Below are 14,075 nucleotides of genomic sequence, written 5' to 3' on the forward strand. Positions count from 1 at the left end.
GGGGTGAAAAATGCTCACAAATTGGAAAAAAGAATCACAAAGTTGAAATGGTTCAGGAACTCGAAAAATGTTCACGCACGAATTCTGGAGGAAGTTCATGAATTTGAAAAAAAAAGGTCATGAATTTGGAAATATTTTTTTGCAAATTTGAAAAAACTTCAGGAATTTGAAAAAAATAAACTTCAGACGTTTGGTCGGGAGCCAAGCGGGTTAGGATTAGGGTCGTCACACGGGTACACTACTTGGTGCTGGCCCTTAATGTTGTGACTCCTAGGGCCTCTAGGAGCTTGACTAGCTTCACCTTCCCTCAGCTATCATCGACACCGATCTCTCCGCCTCTATTACCTCGTCTACCAGCTCTGGCATCATCGTTTTGGTCACTTGTGTAGATCTCGTCTCTCATCCTTAGTTTGTCATTGTCTTCTTCGATCTATCTCTAGTGATGTGTCTTTATGCTATGAGGTTTGTCAATTTGGTAAACGGGTTCTGTTAGCTTATCTTCATAGTGAGACTGTGTCTCGACGTCCTTTCAATCTTGTTCACTCTAATATCTGGGGTCCGACTCGCTTTGCCTCGAAAGGAGGCCATCACTATTACTACCTTTATAGACAATTTCTCTCAACACGTGAGATTTCATTTCCCTTGCTCCTCGTGCTCATCCCATCACTTGTAAGTGGGTCTGGAAGGTTAAGACGTTGGTGGTTCTCTTGAGCATTAAAGAGCTCGTAGTATGGTTCGTGGCTTTAAGCACGAACATGGTCGTGACTATGATGAGACATTTGCTCCTATGCCCCAGATGACCACTCTTCGCACACTTCTTGTTGTGGCTTCTATTCGCCACTGATTTGTCTCTGAGCTGATGTCAAAAATGTCTTTCTTAATGGTGAGTTCCATGAGACGGCCTACATGTAGCCACTATGATGAGACATTTGCTCCTATGCCCCAAATGACCACTCTTCGCACACTTCTTGTTGTGGCTTCTATTCGCCACTGATTTGTCTCTGAGCTGATGTCAAAAATGTCTTTCTTAATGGTGAGTTCCATGAGTCGGCCTACATGTAGCCTCCACCTGGGTATCCTGTTCCTGATGGCATGATTTGTTGTCTTCGTCGCCCTATCTATGACCTTAAGCAAACTCATTGTGTCTGATTTCAGTGTTCCGTCTCAGTGGTGACTAGAATCGGTTTTGTCAAATGCTCATGATCTGCAATTTATATCCACCTTACGCTCATGGTCAAAATCTTCTATATGTTGATGACGTGATCATCACTCGCGACAACTCTAAGTACACTGCCTCTGTGAAGGCTCGTCTTACTGAGTAGTTTCTTAAGATCTTGGTCTTCTTCGCTACTTCCTTGGGATTGAGGTTTATTCTTTCTTTTCAAGAGAAGTATATCTAGGATCTTCTTGCTTGTGTTGCTCTTTCTGATGAGCGCACTATTGAGACTCCTATGGACCCCAACATCCACCTCTGTACTTCTAACGATGAGGCTTTGTCTGATCTAATGTACTATTGTCATCTTGTTGACAGTCTTGTCTATTTAGATGTCACTCGCCCGGACATTTCATATCCTGTCAAATTCCAAGTAAGTTTGTCTGCACTCCCGCTTCGGCACGCTAGTCGCCTCCTCCGTGCTCTACGATATCTTCATTTGGACATTTACCACTTGTTTCGTTGCGTTTGCTACATTCTTCTTGCTACTCGTGAACAACCTAACTTACTACTCAGTTTGTTGAATGTGTCTTATTAGGTTACACTTATGAGCACAAGGGTTGTCAATAGTCGGATGTGCATTTCTCGGTAAGTGACTTTTGATGAGTCTCGTCCTTTCTATCCACACCCATCCTCTGCTTTGCCTCCCCATTGAAAATATTTCTTTACTCAGTGTCCCTGATACACCTATCACTCATGTATTGCCCTCGTCCACCCATCCTACTATTATTCCCGCACTACTGTTGTAGACCCACGCCATCATCACCCGCAGCTTCACCACCTCCAGCTCAACCTATGTATGGCTTCGCGCTCACCCGCTTCCGCCTATTGACCAATATGGTTATTCTAGGCCGCTCTTCTCGAGACGACTTCTTATCGTGACGCCATTGTTCAGCCTAAACTGTAGCATGCGATGGCAGAGGAAATTGCTACTCTTGAGCGCACCATCACGTGGGATCTCATTTCCCTTCCTCTGTATGCTCGTCCCATCACTTATAAGTGGGTCTACAAGGTTAATACAGATGGTTCTCTTGAGCATTACAAAGCTCATATAGTGGCCTATGGCTTTCAGCAGAAACATGATCATGACCACGACGAGACATTTGCTCCTATGGCACACATGGCCACTCGTTGCACAATTCTTGTTGTGGTTTTTGTTCGCCGCTGGTATGTCTCTCAACTTGATGTCAAGAATGTCTTTCTCCTCCAAGTGCCCTCTTCCCTCACACCTCCCATGCACTCTCCGCTCCTTGCCAGTCTGGTTGGGCATCCTTTACCTGGCTGTGGGTTGTTTTGTGCCCTTCCTTGATGCTACGTCTGTGTTCCCTTGATGGATGCCACAATAGCCAAATGCTCGAACGCCACTGTGAATTTGGAAGAAAAAAAGTTTGGGAGTTTGTACCCTTCCTATGGCTTTCAAACATGAATTCAGTAAGAAGTTCGTGAATTTGGAAGAACAAAAAGGTCATGGGTTTGGAAAAAGTTTACAAATTTGAAAAAAGTTCTCGAACGTGGAAAAAAATTGGTATGGTCTTCTTGGATCTATCTTTGGCAATGTGTCTTTAGACTGTCAAGTTTGTTGACTTGGTAACAAGTTCGGTTAGCTCATCCTCATAGCGAGATTATCTTCGCGTCCTTCCAATCTTGACTGGCTTCACCTTCCCTTTGTTGCCATCATCGCTAATCTCTCCGCATCTAATACCTCGTCTAGCACCTCTAGGTGGCATCATCATTTTGTTTCACTTGTGTGGCTCTCGTCATCCATCCTTGTTTTGATGTGGTCTTGTTGGATCTATCTCTAGCGATGTGTCTTTAGATTGTCAAGTTTGTCAACTTGGTAAATAGGTTCGATTAGATTATCCTCATAGCGAGACTGTGTCTCGACGTCCTTTCAATCTCTACTCTATTATTTGGGGTCCAACTCCCTTTACATCGAAAGTCGGCCATTTCTACTATACTACTTCTATAGACAATTTCTCTTGGTGCGCAGGGATATATTTTACGCCTTCTTGTTGTAAGGTCTTATCTATCTGTAAGAAGTTTGTCACCAGGGTTCATACCCAATTTTCTTCACTCCTATTATTTGTCTTCCATGCAAATTCTGCTTGTGAGTATATCTCTCATTTGCTGCGTAGATTCCTTGCTAAGCATGGCACACTAGCTCAGTTCTCTTGTCCTAGTGCTCATGCTCAGAATGGTGTTGTTGAGCGCAAGCGTCGTCATCTTAAGAAGCTGGTGCGTTGATGGTCATTGCCTCTCTTCCGCCACACTTTTGGGTGAGGTTATTTCTACATCGACCTATCTCACCAACATTCATCCTTCCTCTACAATGAGATTCCTCTCGAGTGTCTTTTTGGTTGTTCTCGTGAACTCGACGCTTCATTTGTTCTATTGCATCCGCAGCATTCTTCTTACCTTTGTGAACGCCCCAAACTTGATTGCTCAGTCTGCTGAATGCGTCTTCTTAGAGTCTAATGATGAGGGCTATTTGTGTTGAGATACTATCGGTAGTCGAATGCGCATTACTCTGTTTGTGACTTCTCATGAGTCTCGGTCCTTTCTATCGAGGTCCATCATCTCCTCCCCCTCCCCCCCGCCCTCAGCGACATTTATTCCATCAATTTCCTCGATACATCTATCACTCAAGTATTACCCTCGCCCACCCAATGCCGCTTCACCATTCAACTCATGGTCGAACACTACTTCTACATGTCAATCATCACTGGCGATGACTCTTACATTGCCTTTGTGAAGGCTCGTCATAGTGAGTTTCTTATGTCTGATCTTGGTCCTTGTCACTACCTCCTTCAGATTGAGGTTTCTTCTACCTCTGACTTCTTTATTTCCTAAGAGAAGTATATCCAGGATCTTCTTGCTCGTGCTACTCTTACTTGTGAGCGCACTATTCAGACTCCTATGGTGCTCAACATCCACCTTTGTGTCCACCTCCGCTCCCTGTAAAAGTCTGGATGGGCATCCTTTGCCTGGTGGTGGGTTGCTATGTGTACTGTCTCGATCCCACATCCCGTGTTCCCTTGCTGGGCCACACCATAACCGCACGCTCGAGCACCACCAATGGTGAGCAGGAGCTCAGACAATCGGCGCATACCTGGATTTTACCCACGGGACACGCCCGAGAACACGGCGCTACCTATCGTCAAGGCCAAGGGCGCACAATATTAGAACGTGGGATGCTTAATCAAGTGCGTGACACAAAACCCGCAAACAGGACAAGAACACCAAGCCGGATCAACGGGGAATCCAACATCATACTGGTCATGCTTCTTCAATTATTGCAAATCCAACATCATCTCCTATGATTTCCACACCTCGCCTATCACAAAATTCAACACCTTCATCACCGGTGGCTTCCTTGTCACAATCACCTGAGATCACTTTTATACACGTCATTTACGTGTTGTAGATGTGTCTACTAATATGCCATCTTCCCCGTCTCAGCCTACTTATGGCTTGCGTGCTCGTTCGCCTTCCATCAGTTGACCGCCTTGGTCTTCCAAGCGCTAGTGCTACTGTTCATGAGTCGGCTTCTTATCATGATGTTGTTCATCCCGGTATGTTGCAATGGCAAAAGAGGTTGATGCCCTTGAGCGCACCGACATGTGGGATCTTGTTTCTCTTCCTCCTCGCCTTCATCCCATCACTTATAAGGGGTCTACAAGGTTAAGACTCGCCCGGATGGCTCTGTTGAGCGTTACAAAGCTCATCTAGTGTCTTGTGGCTTTCAGCAGGAGCATAGCCTTAATTCCGATAAGACTTTTTGCTTCTGTGAACCATATGACCACTATTCAAACACTTTTTGTTGTGGCCCAGCTTGATGCTAAGCATGCCTTTGTTAATGGTGAGCTACGTGAGAAGGTTTACATGCAACCACCACTTGGGTATTCTGTTCCTGATGACATGCTATGTCTTCTTCCTCGCTCTATGGAGTTATAAGCAAGCCCTAGCACCTGATTTGAGTGTTTTGCCTCTATGGTGGTTGTCGCTGGAATTATGAAGGCACGTCTTAGTGAACAGTTTCTTATGCCTGATCTTGGCCCTCTCCGCTACTTTCTTGGGATTACGATCTCTTCTTGCTCAAGAAAAGTAATCCAAAATCTTCTTGCTTGTGCCGCTCTTACTGATGAGCGCACTTTGAGACTCCCATGGAGCTTAATGTTCACCTCCACGCACCAATGGTGACACTTTGTCTGATCCGACGTGTTACCTTCATCTTGTCAGGAGACTTATCTATCTAGCTGCCACTTGCCCGAAAGAAGAAACAAAGTACAGTGCCCTTGTTCAAGTGCACCTCTACCCTCCAATATATGCTTTGCGACATTGTCGTTGTGGCTAGGATGGTGGCAAACTCGCTAGCTGCGATGCCTCTCACACAATGTCGCTAGAGCCTTCATGCCTCTCACACGATGTCGCTAAAGCCTTCATTCTCTCATGGAGGGAACAATGCCGCCATGGCTGTTGGAATTCCCACTCGTGGATCAATGTGTTTGTGAGTGAGACTAACAAAAATACAAGGAAGGAGACTATGACTAGCGTATTAGGGGAATGAGGCCTAAACATAATCGTTGAGATGAATTCGGCCCACTACCAAAATGGTTGGTGTATTCTTCTCCAAAGTGGGACACGCTTTTGATGCAAACAGGACCGAGCAGTGAGATATAGTCATCGTTTATCAAGGCCAAATGATAATCTCCTTTTTTGGCAAACTTTTAACCACTGCTTTCAAATACTAATTTGACCGAAACACTAAACATAGCATTGACTGTAATTCTTTATACATCACAACATATTTTCAGAATCTACTAACATGAAAGGCAAATTTGAAAGAGGCCTTTGTGAATTCAATAAAAGTTCACAAATTCAAAAAATATGTTTGCGAATTCAAAAAAATATTCACGAATTCAATATAAGTTTATGAGTCCAAAAAATGTTGATGAATTCAAAAAATGTTCATTGTGAAATCAAAATATGTTCACGGATTCAAAAAAAAGTTTGGGGATACCAAAAATGTTCTCATATTTAAAAAACATTAACATATTCAAAAAATGTTCACGTATTCAAAACAAGTTCATGAATTCAAAAAATGTTTAGGAATTTAAAAAATGTCACATATTCAAAAAAATGTTCATCTATTCAAAAAAAAGTTCATGAATTCATAAAATGTTTGCATCAAATTCAAAAAATGTTTGCAGATTCCAAGAAAATGCTCACGAATTCCAAAAATGTTCACACATTTGAGAAAAAGTTCACACCTTTTTCCAAAAATGTTCAGGAATTCAAAAAATGTTGGCGACTAATTCAAAAAATGTTCACGGATTCTAAAATCGATTCACAAATTCCAAAACTGTTCATGTCTACGAAAAATGTTCACATATTCAAAAGTATTTATGAATAGGAAAAGGTTAGAAAAATTCAAAAAATATTCATGAATTTGAAGAACGTTGGGGAAATCAACTTTTTAGCAATGTCAAAAATTCTTTGCGGATTTAATAGAAGTTCACGAATTGAAATTTGTTCACAAATTTGAGAAATGTTCAAAAGATTTATGAAAGAAAAGGAATGAAAAAACGAACAGGAAGAAACCAAAGAAAAACAAAACAAAGATATAGAGAAACGTATAAAAATAAGAAACGGAAAAACCGGTTGGAACGATCTCCAATCACTTCTAAAAGACTGTTTCTGGTTCTTAATCACATGATGCTTCTTCCCCAATCACTTCTAAAAGACTATTTCTGGTTCTTAATCACATGATGCTTCTTCATCGACCTCTTCAGTTGAGCCCCTGGCTACCCTGGAAATTGATTACACGACGTAGGTGTCTGTAAGCTGCTTATTTTGGTTCTTCATCGATAGGCTTTGCAAGTTTTCCTACTTCCCCTAGTGGCACGGAGAGACCACTTTTTTACAATATCAGGTACACCTCCATGGATCGTTGGTACTCAGGTGTCTTTTCATACAACTTATGATCATTCTAACTTGCCCTCCATTCCACCTCTAGATTCTCTTGTTCATGTTCTTACTACCGATGGTACTTCCCCCCGTCGTTAGTAGAGACACTCTTGGCACTTCGTCTTTTCATGTTTCTTCTTTTCATCATGATCCTCCGATACACTGATCGTCTGCTTGTTGTGGATTCTTCTCATGAGCCGTGTCCCTCGACTACTATGTCTTCTTCTGTTGGCAACGCACTACCTCTAGCTCAGACTACTTATGGCTTCCGAGCTCGCCCGCTTCTTCCTACTGACCGATATTGTTATTGCATCGCTCTTCCCGAGGCTCTTCCCGAGACGACTTCTTATTGTGACTTTGTTATTCATCCTAAATGGCATCGTGTGATGGCATCGAAGATCGATACTCTTGCCCGCATCAACGCGTGGGATCTCATTTCTCTTCCTCCGACATCACTTATAAGTGGATCTAGAAGGTTAAGACAAAGGTGGCCGGTGCGTTGATGGTCGTCGTCTCTCTTCCGCCTCACTTTCGGGTTGAGGTTATTTCTACTTCAACTTATCTCAACATTCACCATTCCTCTGCTCTACAGGGTGAGATTCCTCTCAAGCGTCTTTTTGGTCGTTTCGTGACTACTCAACGCTTCTTTTTTTCTATTGCGTTTGTAGCGTTCTTATTACCTTTGTGAACGCCCCAAACTGACTGCTCAGCCTGCTAAATGTGTCTTCTTAGAGTCTAGCGATGAGCACAAGGGCTATTGGTGTTGGGATCCTATCGGTAGCCGGATGCGCATTTCTCGATATATGACTTTTCGTGAGTCTCGTCATTTCTATCCAGGTCCATCGTCTCCTTTGGCCTCCCACATTAACAATATTTTTTGCCTCAATTTCCTCGATACACCTACCACTCATGTATTGCCCTCTTCCACCCATCCCACCATGTCTTCCCGCCACACCACCTTGTTTGTTACCTCGGGCTACCTCACCTCACTTGTCATTTAAGGCTTCCCAGATGATTCCTCCTAATTCTCTTCACTGCACTGCTAGTACACGTGTTGTGGATTCTTCTGATGTAGGTTTACAGTTATAATTATATCATTTTAGAAATCGTATGTAGGTTTGACTAGATGTCTGGCCTATGATTGTACTCTATAATATCATACGTAAATACAAGGGTGTGCCTTAACTTATCACCATCATCCAGAAGGCAATCTCTACTCCAACCTAGGGCGTGCATTACATGATGGAAAATACAAAATCTTTCGAACTTTGACAAAAACTTATAGAAGTAATTGTGTTAGAGTATGTAATGGGCCTAATGGGCCCGTTAGTCTTAGAGTTAATTAGAGATAAGAGTCGTTTGCTTAGGGGTCAAGTAAGCCTTGCTTGGGAGTCAAGTAAACCTCTCTATATAAAGAGAGAAGATGTATCAATGTAATCAAGCAAGAAATAAGAAGGAAATCCCTTCCCTCTTGCCCGGCCGTGGGCAGAAAGGCCCTCGGCCGGCCCTCTCGCGCCCTCCTTCTAGCAGCGCCATAACAATTTGGTATCAGGTAGCTCAGTTCCAATCATGGCTTCGTCGCCGCCCACCCCGTCGCTTCCGCTGCCGACCGTCACCACCGTGTCGCTGGCCATCTACACCGCGCCGCTGCCCTCCCCGTCCACGCCGCTGGTCGCATCCTCTGGCGCCGCCATCGCCCAGATGCCGGCGCCCTCCACCGCACCTCCGTCCGCCGTCTACACCCCGGAGGAGATCACCGGGGTCCTCAACGACCTTGTCACAGCCGTCCAGGGGATCCGGCTGTACCTGGCCAGCCCCTACGGGCCGCCGCCGCCCCTGCCGCTGACCGCCACTGCCGGGCCGCTGGCCCTGTCGTGGTACTCGCCGCATCCAGGGGCCTCCGCGGCATTCGCTGGGACGCTGCTGCCCCAGCTGCAGCTGTCGCCTGGCGCCGCCCCGCAGTGGCCGGCGCCGGCTCCCGCCGCGCCTCCAGCGCCCATCGCCGCCCCCGCGCCGCCGTGGCTGCCGCCACACCAGGCGGCCTTCGCCGCGCTCGTCGGACCACTGCAGCAACCACTGCAGCTTCCATCCATCGCCACCACCGCCCAGCCCTGGCTGTAGTGGCAGCCGCCGCTCCTGGCGGCCTCGCCCGGCGCTCCGCCACAGCAGCCGCTGCCCGGTGCGCCACCGCCACCGCCGCAACTGCTGCAGCCACCGTCGGTCAGCTCCGGGCCCGCATCGACCATGCCGGCGGGAGTCCCGCTCCACCAAGTCCAGTCCCTGTCGTCGTCGTCACCGCTTCCGTCTTGGATCGCTACCCGCCACGTGTCAGCGGCAGTGAGGCTGCAGGCTACTGCGCGCGGCCTCCTAGCACGTCGGCGTGTGCGGGAGATGCGTGGTCTGCAGCTGCCGCTCCTCCAAGTTGCCCTTCGCTGCGCAAAGGACCTCGATCTCATCCGTTGCGCCGGGGATCTTGGGCATGTGGTTTCCCCCACGGGCAGTGGGCATGCTGTTTTCCCCGCGGACAACGACCTCAAAGTCTGCGACATCGGCGGTTGGGGAGGCACATCCCTCCTCGTCATTCTCCATCGCAAGCCCTCCACTCTTCCCTATGCGGTGCAGACCAACAGCCGTCCGGCAGGAAGAAGCCATGGTGTCACCGACAGCAGCGCACCACGTAGCACCACTGCATTCCGTCACCGGCCGCCGCGAGAGCGCCTCTGCTGGTCACTCTTGCGACCACTTCCAGGTGGTCCTACACATGCACTTCTTTTGTCTAGATGGTGTCCATGGGATCCAGGTGGCTGTACACGTGCACGTCCGACGTGCAGATGGTGTCCACTTTTTGTTAAGGGGTCCAAAATAAAGCGTCCCAGTCCATTTCAGGTTGAGAATAATAAAACAAGCCGAGATGTAAAAGGCTTGTTTTTAGGTGTTAGGTTTGTGTTGCGTCGAGTCATGGTTATAAGTTGGTTAGGCTGCAGCTTGAGGACAAGTTGCATGTCCAGGTGGGGGTGTAGTGTTAGAGTATGTAATGGGCCTAATGGGCCCGTTAGTCTTAGGGTTAATTAGAGATAAGAGTCGTTTGCTTAGGGGTCAAGTAAGCCTTGCTTGGGAGTCAAGTAAACCTCTCTATATAAAGAGAGGAGATGTATCAATGTAATCAAGCAAGAATTAAGAAGGAAATCCCTTCCCTCTTGCCCGGCCGTGGGCAAAAAGGCCCCCGGCCGGCCCTCTCGCGCCCTCCTTCTAGCAGCGCCGTAACAAATTGTAACTGAAATAAATAGCTATGTTTGCAATTTCAAAAGGAAGATATTAATGATAAGGTGCAAACAAATATGCATGCATGTTGTATCATGCTTATGGAGTGAACTCACATGAGCTGCAGAACGATCCTCATCTCCGAGGAATTGAGTATTTGAAGTTGGTGAATGAAAACTTAAATCCATCAGCAGATCTATCTGTAGGAAATGAGGGGAAAAGGGAGTTACACTTGCCTGTTTTACTAATGACCTTACAAAGAATTGTAACTAGACACTGTGCAACCACCAAGATGGTGCGTGAGAGTGCATCTACCATGCAGCACATAGAAGATTTGAATATCTATTGGGTATATGGCCTAACCACAGCAGCAAGTTAGACTTAAACTACCTGTGGATCTGAAAATGTCACAAAGCAAAAGCAGCAGTGGCGGTTTATGTGTCTCTACAGCATGGTCTGCAATAAGAAATACTCGAGCAACAACCTACATATAGACCAAAGCATAATAGTAAGCATCTGCCAACCTTTGAACTGCGCGATGGAGGGCAAAAAATTCAGTAAATAATAACAAGGATTCATCACCACAACATTTGCCGCAGTTCGTTCGAAACTGTAGCATACAACAGCTTATAAATGGATTGGCACACGAAAATAACTGGAAATTTGCACTTTGACAAGGTAGCAAAAGGAAACGTTACAAACATATGCAACTCTATAGAAGCTAGTCTCCTTCAAAAAAGCATGATTCTCTTTTGGAATAAACTAGCACATATGCATATGCATTGCAACGAGGACATAAATATTCTAGCAGTTCAGCACCCATCGTCTATGATTTGAAATTCTGGTTGAGAAAAGAGGTGTTAAGTTCTTGTAAAAATCCTGATGCTATATACAACAATGGAATTTTGTCACTATATCAACCATTGTTGTTAAACTGAATCAATATAACTACAATCAGCATACCTTGTGTCAGCTTATAGAAGTGCTAAGACATATCACAGCAAGTATACCTTGTGCATTTAACAAAGAAACCATATGAACATATGGCAAGCAAGGTAAGTACCACAAAAACGCTAACTGTTAAGCTCATGCTGAGTAGGCTCATACACATTAAACGCAACTCAGGAGAATTTCACTTTTATCCTTTTTACCAGCACACAATTATAATGAGCGCCAGACCTCAAATACATCATCTCTCAAAATCATCCAGCCACACACCTATTAGCAATACACCTGCAGAACCCACAGAGGGATCTGCTGATACAGAACTATTTGACAACCAAATACATAATGTCGTCCAACAAATCACATAAAATGACCAGGTTCGCATGTACCATATACTCCCTCCGTCCCGAATTACTTGTCTTAGATTTGTCTAGATATGGATGTATCTAGACACGCTTTAGTGTTACACACATCCGTATTTAGACAAATCTAAGATAAGTATTTAGTACGGAGGTAATATAATTTCTTCCCTCCTGCTGCACAAAAACCAATTGAACCTACTGATTTTAGTACAACAGCAATTAATTTGCTCTATCCAATTGTGTTTCACTAGCAACAGCTGCTAAATTTAGTTGTACTGTCCATAAACTTCAGAAATTTAGATGGGGTATACTGGCAACGTGAAGGCTAGAAAATCAGTACTGGCCATGTTTTGAATTAGGTAAAACCTGCCACACTCGCCAACATGTCGTTAGTAGTATGCTTAAAATCCATGATCGGACTAGGAAGGCAACACAGCTGTTTACATGTTAGTTAGTAATAAGGTCGAGCGCTTCTTCCATGCATGACAATGACACTGATTTGTCTCCAGTTGAAAACAACCTAGCCGAAAAGCATAGTATAAGGCCATGTAAATATACTCGGTTAATTTATGTTCATTCCAATACATTAGCATAACACAGAAACATAGTGTATACTGATTAGATATAATCGACAACATGTTAGGGCGGCAATCTAGCACACCAACCCACAAGGTGATCAGAATGAAATTTTATACACCCAGCACAGCGCAAGAAAGGCAGGTGTGCATCTTTGCTCCCTAAAATAATAATCAATTAGATAGCCTGAAGTGTGTTTTTTGTCAAACCTGTCCTGTTTGAGTTCATAGTAAACTTGACATGTCCCTCTCTATACTACACGCCTATTTAATTCTGGTAATTAGATGGATATAATACCATAGTCATCACTCATCATTATAGGTTTCCCCTTTTTGTTTGCAAAATCTGCAGACTGTCCGTACATGGCAAGGTATTAACGATGGAAGCTAAAATTCATGTCTTTTTAAAAACAAAAGAGCCACATTTAGCTTGGCATGTGATCCAGCGTACCTGAGGTGGAGCACCGGCAGTCGGTGTTCAGGCGAAGTTGGTAGAACAGCGAGATTGGATGCTACCATAGAGCGCTTGATGTCTATTATGTGGCAAAGGAGGGAGTTCATGTGGAGTCCGTGTCTGACACAAGTTGATGGCATGGTCAAGCATGACACAACACTGGCAAAGGAGGGTGGAAGAGTCCGTGTCCAGCACCCGTTGATGGCGTAATCGTCCTGCTTTGCACATGAACGGATAAGACCTACAATGGACAATAATATAAACCTGAGACTATAACATGTAGCATCTAAATAACAAAGAATTGGAAATATTACCAGAGAGAAAACCCACCCTGGTAAACAAGCAATAGTACTTCGACTAAATATGGTATTTAGACATAGCCGGCCATTAACATGGGGTCATTGTTTGGATATTATCAGTAATGTGCTTAGGGAACGTTTGCGTGCTTCTATTGATAGCCAGAAGCCATGGCTAATGTATCTCATCTATGACAAGAACATGTGCCATAAGTTATCAGCTAATTACATGACAGATAATCTAGCAAGGATTGAAGAGTTAGCAGCTTATAAGAATTTTTTCCTGAAGTTTTGATGGTCCATTGATATCTAATACTGTAATTACTGATTGCATAGAATAGTAGTTGGTGCACGAATCAGAATCAATAGAGATCGATGCATCAATGAATTGCATTGCATAGGGACCAAACTTCTTTTAGGGAGATCAGCTGCAATAGCATCGGGGGTGCACACCTACATCAACGACAGAAGGGCCAAGAATAGAGACTACCAAGGGCAAAATCATACATGTGCACAGAGGTAAGAAGACGGTCCAAAGCCCTCGGACCAGAGCGGCGCGAATCCTGAAGGTGTAGCTGGAGGAAGGACGCGACGGGGGACGCGCCGAGCAGCGCAAGCCTCCAAGGTGTGGCGCCGATTCCGCCGGAGGTGTCCTGATCTCATGATCTGGCAGTAGCAACAGAGTTAGGGCTCCGCCGGCAATTTGGGATTTTTGGGGGTCCGTGGAGGAGACGGGCAAGTGGGGATTGGGGAATCGAAGGGGCGGCGGGGGCGCGGGGGAGTCCGTGGGGAAGGAAGAATCCGACCGACGCGGTCATTGCTTTTGCTTTCCTGTTCGCTTCTTCTTCTGGGTGTGGGATTGGGCTTTGTTGGGCCATATGTCGAGGCCCAGGCGGGCAACGACGGGATTTGGAATACCGAAATCACTAAGGCCAGTTTGCTTGCGCGCATCGAGCCCAATCAGACCCGCACGCTGCAGCATCTTTTCAAACCTCGGTTGTT

At 45.3% G+C, this 14,075-nt stretch overlaps 1 long non-coding RNA gene and 1 pseudogene across 6 annotated transcripts in view; one reads left to right on the forward strand and one right to left on the reverse strand.

Annotated features, from left to right (window-relative positions):
* The window catches only part of LOC125514608 (uncharacterized), a 60,164-nt gene extending 46,305 nt beyond the window's left edge, over window positions 1-13,859 (reverse strand). For 4 of the 6 annotated variants that reach the window (XR_015608710.1, XR_007286534.2, XR_015608707.1 and 1 more), the window contains exons 1-4: window positions 13,581-13,859; window positions 12,775-13,018; window positions 10,832-10,925; window positions 10,558-10,641 (exon numbers count right to left, since the gene is read on the reverse strand). This is a non-coding gene — a long non-coding RNA (uncharacterized LOC125514608). Of the gene's footprint in view, window positions 1-10,557; window positions 10,642-10,831; window positions 12,269-12,774; window positions 13,019-13,580 lie in introns of all 6 variants that reach the window. The other 2 variants (XR_015608709.1, XR_015608708.1) reach the window with 2 other exon arrangements.
* On the forward strand, window positions 3,821-10,639 carry LOC147966042 (uncharacterized; annotated as a pseudogene).
* Window positions 13,860-14,075: the final 216 nt, after the last annotated feature.

This window comes from Triticum urartu, chromosome 6A, assembly GCF_056163025.1.
Source record: "Triticum urartu cultivar PI428250 chromosome 6A, HENAU_Tu73, whole genome shotgun sequence".
Taxonomy (NCBI): Eukaryota; Viridiplantae; Streptophyta; class Magnoliopsida; order Poales; family Poaceae; genus Triticum; species Triticum urartu.